The 10,310-nt window shown below is 35.7% G+C and overlaps 1 long non-coding RNA gene across 1 annotated transcript; it reads left to right on the forward strand.

Moving 5' to 3' along the window:
• The first annotated feature begins 303 nt into the window (after positions 1 to 303).
• Positions 304 to 1,013, forward strand: LOC135703323 (uncharacterized). The gene is made up of 2 exons (XR_010517743.1): positions 304 to 430; positions 495 to 1,013. It is a non-coding gene; the product is annotated as an uncharacterized LOC135703323 (long non-coding RNA).
• The last annotated feature ends 9,297 nt before the right edge of the window (positions 1,014 to 10,310 follow it).

Consider the following 10,310-nt stretch of genomic DNA (forward strand, 5'->3'; position numbering starts at 1 on the left):
TGAATCGGAGTAAGAGGTGGGACCTTCATCATCATCATCAGTTACAGTCGTTACAGTTTATATAACTGTATCCCTTAGGTTAGAGGGTGATATATAATAAAAAAAACGCGGGCGCCCTAGTATTTTTAATGTTCTTCCTTAGAAATCGGGAAATGAAGCAATCTTATCACAAACTCACATAAATGCTTATCGTTCAAGATACACAAATTGATGCAATTGGCGAAATTTAAAATCCCTTATCAATAAACACTGTTAGCATCGCAAAGTGATAACGAGATCATTGCATTAGTATATGCCTGGATTAGTCCTATAAAAAGGCATAGTAATTTCACCCGCGGTACCATACACCTGCTCAAGTGAGTGAAGTGAGCTCGAAAATCCTAGCCACAACATGAAACTTCTGGTACTTCTTGGATTTTTGGCTGTGGCCGTAAGTATCTTTCATATTTCCTAAGCAGTGAATTTATTAATACTCAAATTATCTAATCGATTAGCACTCGCAAGTTTCCGAAAAACGCATGAGCTCTCTAGACGTTTTGGAGAAACTCAGTCAGCATATTCCCAACTACAAATATGCAACGGACTTAACCATCCTTAGACTATCTGAGGCAAAAAAAAATGCATCGGAAGTGCTGAACGAATTTTACAGGAAAACCCTCAAAATTAAGACAGAATCACTTGTGTCGATGATTAACTTAGAGCTAGAAATGATAAACTATGGAAAATCAGTTATCGAATATTGTTGGGAGAATAATATACCCATCCTCGAAGGTAGAATGGGATGGGCCGGTGATGACTACAGGTACTGTATCAAGCAATTGGATAACTCAACCACTAATGTAGTTGCCAAAATCTATGGAAGCTTCAACGATGACGAAAGTAATATCCGCAAGTATAGTTTGTTCGAGGTCTTCGAGGGGAGGAACATCATCAACGAACCGCAGTCGATCATCGATGCCATCTCTAAACTTGATACCGTTGTAACTGATGGCATTCCGGAGTTCGGTGATGTTGTAACCAGCTTAGAAACTGATCTGCACAATGTACTTTCAGTTTACACTTCTTGTTTAACTGAGGAGCTTGCTGATGTAATACAAGAGATAAAAGACTTAAAAGTTGAAACCGAAAAATGTCTCAATAGCCTTCCTTCGGAAGAGAAGTAAGCCGTTGATCTCCAGTTCATGAGCTGATGGGTCGATAGGTAGGGGCCAGGTGTAGGAGCTGGCTCCCTGGCGTCGGTAGCATTAGTGCTCAGCACGGAAAACAAGATCAACGGAAAACAAATCATAGAAAAAAATGTCTGTCGGCTATAAGGCTATTTGGTTAGTACACTGAGAAAAAAAACCATATAAAGTTTATGTGAACTCATATAGATTTTTGCAATAGTACCTCGCTAATACCAACCGGTGGAAACTAACGATATTAAATTGGTTCACTACTTGACTAGCCTATCGGTCCCAAGTACATCTATTAGCGTACTCCATTCTAGTTGAAATTCTAGTACTACACTATGTTTGTTTTGATTCGCTATTAAAGTTTGACAAATAAAATGAGGGGTTCGTGGATTTTCTTATGTTTCAAGGGGTGCAACGATTGGCTTGCGACCGAAGATAGTACCACAGCTGAGCCAAAAAGTTGAGCACGTTTCTTCAGGATCTTCTGGTCTTAGAGTTACCTCTATGCTAATACCATGTATGTGTTAGACACATAATCTCAATATTTTTTTTTTGAATATGAATTTTATAAGTGATGACTTTAACTTTTATTTTAACTTTCCCAATCATAATCTTTAATATTTATCTTTTAATATGGAACAATAAGACGATTAATATTTAATCGACAATCTCTTCAATTTCATTTGCTTGTTGGAATGAAATTTATATCCTGTAATAGTAGGTTCCGTATTTTATGCGTATTCATTCATAAAAAAAAAACATTTCATTACCAAAACTACATTATGCAGTTATCAGAAATATGGCAAACATAAAATGAATATTAAATACAGCTACTATTATTTAATGCACCTCTCTTTTAAAGGTATAATTATAATTTAGGTTTTGGACCTAAACTATAAAAAATTTTTTTTTTTTTTTTTTTGAAAATTATTATGATAGCATTTATCAACTATTAGACAAGATTCTTTAGCTATAAATCCATTGTTACAAAATCGTTTTTTCCAAAATAATTGCTTGTTCTGCACATTGTAAACCATTACCGGTGGCTCGTCAATATCTTTCAAGTTCAGTATGAAATATTTACTGCTAACATCAACCACGTTATTTTCATTTTGCAGCGTTTGGTGGGGCAATGGAAGCGCAAGTTAATCCAAAGCCGAGGATAAAGGAAGGGTAATGGCTAAATAGTCTATGCGGACCACTTGAACGCCATGGGAAAAGGAAGCGATTGAAGAGGTCGGTTATTGGGAGGGGGGGGGAGGGGGGGTTTATTTTAAAGCAACCATCAAAATAAACAGACAATATATGCAAAGGCTAGTTGCCAGTTGCTTTAAAGGCTATTTGTCTTCCTAAGCGAAACCCCCGACGCATTTCGCGCCAAATCGTATTCGGAGCTGGCAGCACCCTTTCAGATTTCAATGAAACTTTCTGGATGTGTGGACCTTGACTAAATATGCCATTTTGTATACTTAGTTTTTCCAAAATTTATCTAGACTAACATTTGAGAAGGGCCAAACTTTTTCTGCCGATTTTTTTCAAAAAAATATTATGGAAAAATGACAACTCCTACAAAAATGTGTTGTATGGATGACTTTTAGGAAATTGTCCAAGTTATCGACAAAAAATACTGGAAAAAAATTTGAGACCTACACTGAAAAAAATCGATTTTAAAAAATTAAAGTCGATTTAAAAAAAATGGCCATGTTTGATTTGGATGAAACTTTGCCTCAAGATAGGTAATTGTGTTAACTAGCAACCGTTAATACATCGCGAGATGGACACTTTTAAGAAAAAAAAAGTTTTTCTCACAAAAACTTGATTTTTTTTATTTGCCATTTTCACACAAAACTAAACCAGTGAAGCTCAAAATCATCTCAGAATCCAATGAAGTTCAATTTGCGATTCAATTTTGTCAAATCAGCACTTCAGTTCACTTTGATTAATCGAGAATTTCATATGAAAAGGGCTCTTGATGCATTTCTCGCCAAATCGTATTTGGAATTGGCAGCACCCTCTTAGAGTTCAATAAAACTATTTGGACATGTAGACCTTCTCAAAAAAATATCATTCCCTTATTCTGTTGTCTACTACTGATGCAAAATTTGATAATATGTGAGAGAGAAAAGACAAGATTTTTCATATATCATTTATTTATATATTTTCAATGTTTTAAACCTATTTTCATACATGCTATTTTTTCCTTTTTCCAATCGTTAAATATTGTTGGTTCATCTTCTGAATTAGAATACGTTTTTGCCGCTACTTTGTCACCAGTTATAGGCACAAAACTGTGGAATTTCTGTGTGCCCGATATTGTCTTTGTGCTGTTATATAGTTCTTCGAGTTCTTCTGACATTTCGATGTACTGTTCAGTGGATATGTACTCGAAACGTAGTTTTGTGGTATTTTTATCTGTTTGTTCAACTGCCCAGTTATATAATTCTCGCGGAGTTGTTATGGTGTTTCCATAATCTCGAGCAAGACTAGCTCTCTTTGCCATTCGCTTGAGTGTGCCACCAATGGCATCACAGGGACCTTTTCCATGAGACGTTGCAAAAAAATGCCATTCTGCTTCTAATCCATGCTTTGACTGAAATCTACACAGACTAGCAAAGTTTTTTTTTTTATTTTTGTATTGTGATGCTGCCCCATCTGACATAAAAGTAATTTTAGAAAAATCTATCGATTGTTTAATAAAATCTATCATTTTTGAGATGAACAACTTAACTGCAGCTGTATCGTGAGTCATTACTTCTGATATGATAATGAAGCTAACATTTTCAAGTTTATTGTCTTTCTTATAATAAACTTCAAATTGATTTATTGTTGCTTGAGAATTATTCCAGTGATATCCTTGAGCAGCGTTTTGGATAATGAATGAAAAATTTTCAGAAAAATCACAAATTGCTAGAATTTCGCCTTTTTTTAATGATTTTTTTTTCCTTAGAAAAGATGACTGTTGTTTGTAAATAAAGTCATGAGTTATAAGTTTGTTAATTTTATCAATGAGATACGGAACAAATTCATCAACAGGCTTGATAATCGTTTCCAAATTACAACGATCAGTATTCAGCCACTGTTCAGCCAAACAACATCTTGTTTGCCATTTGATTCTAATAGCAAAGTAAGTTCCTCTTCAATATGTTCATTGGAAGCACACTTTTTGCAAGTACGAAAAAAAGCAATCAGTTGTTCTAGTAGAAATATTACAAAGCATTTTTTCTATTATTGCATCTTGTGACATAATTCTTAAACTGTTGATCATTAATTTTACATTTTCATGCATTGTACAAATACATACATTATGTATACCAGTAGAATCAAGCAAAATGCAATGGTTTGGTCGCAATTGTTTAAATACAGTGAAACCAATATTAATATCTTTATATTTATCAACAAAAATCATGTACGCTTCTTTGAGGGACATCATTAACAGGCGTTTTTGAACGTGCTCTTTTCGTCCATTTCTAAACTCGGAATCAAAATCATTTGTTCCGGGCATAGGTCTACTAATATCATTGTCATAAAAAAAAATCCCTAACTAGTTTTTTGTATCATCGTTGATCCCATACCCACTTCTTTTGTTGTTAACAAGCACTTTGTCAAGCAGTTTTATCTTGACTTTCTACCAGTGATTTCACAAAACTGGACCAACTAATTTCTATTTTTTTATGAAACGCACAAATGTTGGCTACTTTTCTCGAGGTTCTAGAAGAAAAAATCTCAGAATAATTTTTTATTTCAAAGTTCGAGTGGTAGTAAACGTCATTTTAAGTGCTCGAATGAAGTGGTTTATTCTGCTACAACTTTATTCACGGACCAAGACTTTGGCAATACTGATAATACTGTTATCTGATCTTTTCTGTCAGCTGTAGAGGAATTGAACTTCTCCTTTAGCTGCACAATTATTTCTTCGTGTGTCTCTACTTTGCTAATGTCTGCTGTATCTAGGCCAAATATATTTTTTCGCACTGATTGTGTAATTTCTAGAGATTTTATTGAACGATAATCCATGCTCCTCATGTTCCTCGATGAAATTGGAGATAAATTCAACGTTTCCACAAAGCAATTAAACTTCTCAACATTGTATGGACGTTGCAGATCATCTGCTGATGGAACTGACTCCAATGATGGAACCGATGGTAGCGTATCTGAAGGAAAGAAGAAGAAAAAATAATTAATAAGTGCAATTAGGAGGTTGCAGTTAAAAGTTGATAGAATCATCAGGATGACTGTTCTTACCTAGCTCATCTACGGATTGATGGCCACTCATTGATTGACCTGGATCATCATTATGCTGCTGCCCACTAGTTGACGGTTGGATATTTACTTCATTTCCAACCGATCGGCGTTTTTTCATAACTGGACTTCTATTATGAGATATCACGCTACGGCATGACTCACAAATGCTCATCGTTTCATCAATTTCGTGGTTATATCCCATAGAGTATATTTTTTCTACCATCGTTGACGATATGGCCCGTAACTTATTTCGGTTGCATCTCGGATTATTTATATTTCAATCCATTGAGCCTTAATTTACTACTTTGGTCCATGATAATAATTTTACTACAACTTGTCTTCACAATTTTCGTTATCAGATTGACTGTTGCTTGTATGAAATCAACCTTAGTTTTATAGTGCTCAAAGGTAGAATGAAGTGGTAGGTATATAATGTTAATGGTTTAGGTATAAATAACAAAAGGGCATATAGAATTATGATGCGATACGTTGACTTCCTAAATCATTGTTGATTCGAAAGAAGATCTCAATTTAAATTGTATTCATACCTAATTCTTTATGGATAATTTGAGCTAAGAATTCTAAGTTGCTATAAGGAGTATCGAATTTTGCCTCAGTAGTAGACAATATAATCAATGATTTTTCGTCAGCGAATTAAGCTTTTTTTGCCTTGAATTTGTTAATTTGTGTGCTGAAATTTAGTTTCAAGTGTTCATAAAGTTATCATTTAGTGATATATCGTGTTTTTTTCCTGTGTTGAAGCATCCAGTTTTGAAGCCAAATTAGATTAAAAAAGAGAAGAATATAGCAAGTGAAAAATAGAAGCATGCAGTGACAAAAGAAAGAAGCAAGAAAAAAAAGGTCCGCCTTGAGTGCTTCGGTTGACCTTGAATTTAACCTCCAAAATCTACGTCGCAACTTCAGTTCAATTGTTTGGTGTCGGTTTAATTGCCTCCCGGGAACCCGGTTCTTCGAGTTCGGATGCCACACTTTCGGCGCGTAGTTCTATTGACATTGAGAGATTCGTCACCGTGGACGAGTTTTAATCCGGTCCGTTTGGTGAATTAGTCCGGGAAAGTGCTGATAATGTGTCCGTCGCGAATTTTGGTGGTGATTCGGTGGCAGAAGTTGCCGTGAATCAGCAAGCTTTCCGCTTGCAAAAGTGTTCGGCTGCTGGTCTCTTGACGGTGTCGGAGATTGCGACTAATCTGAAAAATGCCTCGCTCAAGACTTGACGGGGTGTAACTGATGGCCGCGAACGGTTCCTAGGGAAAGCACTAGACGCGAACCCAGGCATGGCAGTGCAAGAAAATTTGTGTTCGGAACTACGTAACCCATGGATTGGGGGATCAAATTAACATGGTGAGACCAGTCCAAATATTTTTTACAATAAAAAATATAAACTAAATACGTGCCGGTATTCAAAAGAGCATTTTGAAGCTGGAAGTATGTGTGTAATACTAATATCCAATTGATAGAGGTAATACATACATGCGGGGGTTATTGTAAGTGAAAGTAACCTCGGAATGGGCGTGACTCTCCAGACATTCTGAAATGGGTTGCTGGATCTGCAATAGAGCTATCACCGTCTAACTCCCGGACTAAAGCTGTCTACAATGACCATAAATGCGACATTGTAGAGAGACTTCTTCCATAATAACACTGCCGGCCAGTGGGGTTAGAGGGAATACACACACACACACACACACACACACACACACACACACACACACACACACACACACACACACACACACACACACACACACACACACACACACACACACACACACACACACACACACACACACACACACACCACAGTAGTAGACAATATAATCAATTATATTATTTTCTAATTATATAAGCCCTTTTCATATGGAATTCTCTATTAATCCAAGTGATTAGTTGCTGATTAGACAAAATTTAATCACAAATGGAGCTTCATTGGTTTCTGAGATGATTTTGAGCTTCACTGGTTTAGTTTTGTGTAAAAATGGTACGTTAAAAAGATCAGTTCAGACATGAAAAAGTTTTTGCAAGAAAAACTTATTTCCTTAAAAGTGCCCATCTCGCAATGCATGGACGGATGGTAGTAAACATAATTACCTATCTTGAGGCAAAGTTTCATCCAAATCAAACGTGGCCATTTTTTTTAAATCGACTTTAAATTTTAAAAATTGATTTTCTTCAGTGTAGGTCTCAAAAGAATTTTTTTTCAGTATTTGTTTCGATAATTTTGTCAATTTCCTAAAAGTAATTCACACCACATATTTTTGTTGGAGTTGTCATTTTTCCATGATATTTTTTTGAAAAAAAAATCGGCAAAAAAAGTTTGGCCCTCCTCAAATGTTAGTCTAGACAAATTTTGGAAAAAATGAGTGCTTATTTAGTCAAATTCTGCACATCCAGAAAATTTCATTGAAATCTGAGCGGGTGCTTTGATTCGATTTGGCGCGAAATGCGTCCACCGCATCCTACCTCTTTTGTTAATCTACTTATTGTTATTAGGCTGTCTAAATTTTTTAATTTAAGTTCGTTTGATGATTATGATATCTCATAAGCCTAATATAATAAATAATTAAAATCTCTAATCTACCTAATCAATTATAACCCAAGCTTTATTAAGTACCTGCACTTGTGCATGTAATCTAAAATTTAACGTGTTTCAAGTTGTTTTTTACTTTGACCTATATTTATTATATATTAGTTCGTCTCAGGTGACACCTTCTAGTTAATAAAATGCTTCACTTAGTTTCCTAGCTGATTTTTAAATTATATAGGGTATATACTCCAACTACGCTCACACGTTTCCACTATGTCGTCCCACAAAATTACGTATGGTTATGTCACAATAGAAGCACGCCACAGTGGAAATCCCGAGCCATAGTTCAAACACTTATCCCAAACCAAAATAAAGCATATATAAGATTAGTTACAATACCATGTACAAAAATGGTGTTTAACATTGTTCCCTGAGAATACTTCAATGAAAACAGCAATGAAAGCCTGTCACGCAAATAGAAGGAATACTGTCGGGCACTTTCTGCAATATTTCAATGCAGTACTTGTTCGCTATCTGGGTGTTCCTTAACTGGGCTGCTTTTTAACTGGGCGTTCGCTAACTGGGCTGAAGCTCAGTTTAAAACAGTTATACGACAAAAATAGACATCACATTTAGTTTGACATTTCGTTGTCAAAATTGGTGAGGGGCAGTCGAGTGAAATATTAAGTGTTATTATAAATAAATATGAAATTATTTTCATTTCACACTGAACTCTGGACTTGAAAGCATTTTTAGCGAAAGTGCTAAACCTGATTAAACTCGCGAAATTGAATGCTGTGAAAATAACAGTAAAAAACTTTGAACTGTTTCAATTCAATGCGCAATAAATTTTTTAATGTCGATCAAACAATCCATTGAAGTTTCCCTCAGCGTTTTTTGACGTTTGACAAGCCAGCCCAGTTAACGAGTGGAATTCGCTAACTGGGCTGCGCTTTTAGCCCAGTTAGCGAACAAGTACTGTAGCATTTGAAGCGCAGGGTGGGGCAGTAAGAGCGCAAGTCAATCCAAGGCCGATAGTAAAGGAGGGGTAATGGCTGACTCGCCACATGCGTGCTACATGATGGCCATGGGAAGGGATAATGATTAGTTTGAGGTAGGTGGTTGGATGCTTTTTGGATTTAGTTGGCCACGTTGCTGCAAAATGATATAGAATGTGTAAGCTGGAAATAATTTTAAATTTGAATGAGTTAGGGGCTGTTCATAAACTACGTGGACAGTTTTTTGGGATTATTTACCCCCTGCGTAGACAATTAGCCACTTCATTCGAGCAGTTAAAATGACGTTTACTACCACTCGAAAAATAGCCAACGTTTGTGCGTTTCATAAAAAAAATAGAAATTAGTTGGTTCAGTTTTGTGTAATCGCTGGTAGAAAGTCACGCCAAAACTGCTGGACAAAGTGGTCAATTGTCCTTACAAAATTTTAAAAATTTGTATGGGCCGTGGATAACTGCCAAGCCTCCGCCCCCCCCCCCCCGTAAACTGTATACGTAGTTTATGAACAGCCCCTTATTTATTTTATTATACATCAATTCTTTACTGCTACTAGAGTTTGGCTTTGAATCAAATTTAAGTTACTTAAAACTGATGATACTTCTCTGAGCGTGCTCGCCTAGATTCTAAACACCGAATACAAAAAAAAAAAACATAATTTTTAAACCCCTGTATCCCAAAATTTAGGAAAAATGCTTAAAAGATCAAACAGCATAATAATAACCCGGAGTGGTTCAATTGAATATCCTACTACACAAAAATAAGATTAAATACAATTAGATTGGTCTCACCCGATATTCTTGAAATACTTGACATTTTGAATGAAACATTGTCATTTCCAGACTTCGTGTTGTTAGTTTTCTTCAAGGTCTTGTGCTTAATGCTTGATTTGTCTTTCGCTTCGTATTTCTAAGAAGTGATTATAAAGTAGATAAAACAAAACCAACACTTCCCGCCCACAAGCTGTAGACCGAGTGCAGAATCTTTGTGATGATACTTTCTAAACGTGCATACCCATAGAAATAAATCCAATTCAATGAAGGATTTATTAAAAAACAGATTATTTCTACAGTGACTACTGTGACTAAATCCAGCATTCCTACTAAAATATCAAATGCTGTTCTTAATCATTTATTATTATAGTACAGAGCAATAAACAATGTACGGTGATGATTAATCTGTTAATATGCTTTTATAAGCGGGTTCAAATGCACTTTTGGTAAGCATCAACACTGATCTGGCAACACTAGTGTGCATCTTTCCAATGTGGTAAAGATCCAGATCAGCCCTGGGACCTGGTAGCCTAATTAAACTACCTCAAGGTTTTGCCAAAGC

This window comes from Ochlerotatus camptorhynchus, unplaced genomic scaffold, assembly GCF_037179485.1.
Source record: "Ochlerotatus camptorhynchus isolate MF236.1 unplaced genomic scaffold, CSIRO-AGI_Acam_v1.1 ptg000212l, whole genome shotgun sequence".
Classification (NCBI taxonomy): domain Eukaryota; kingdom Metazoa; phylum Arthropoda; class Insecta; order Diptera; family Culicidae; genus Ochlerotatus; species Ochlerotatus camptorhynchus.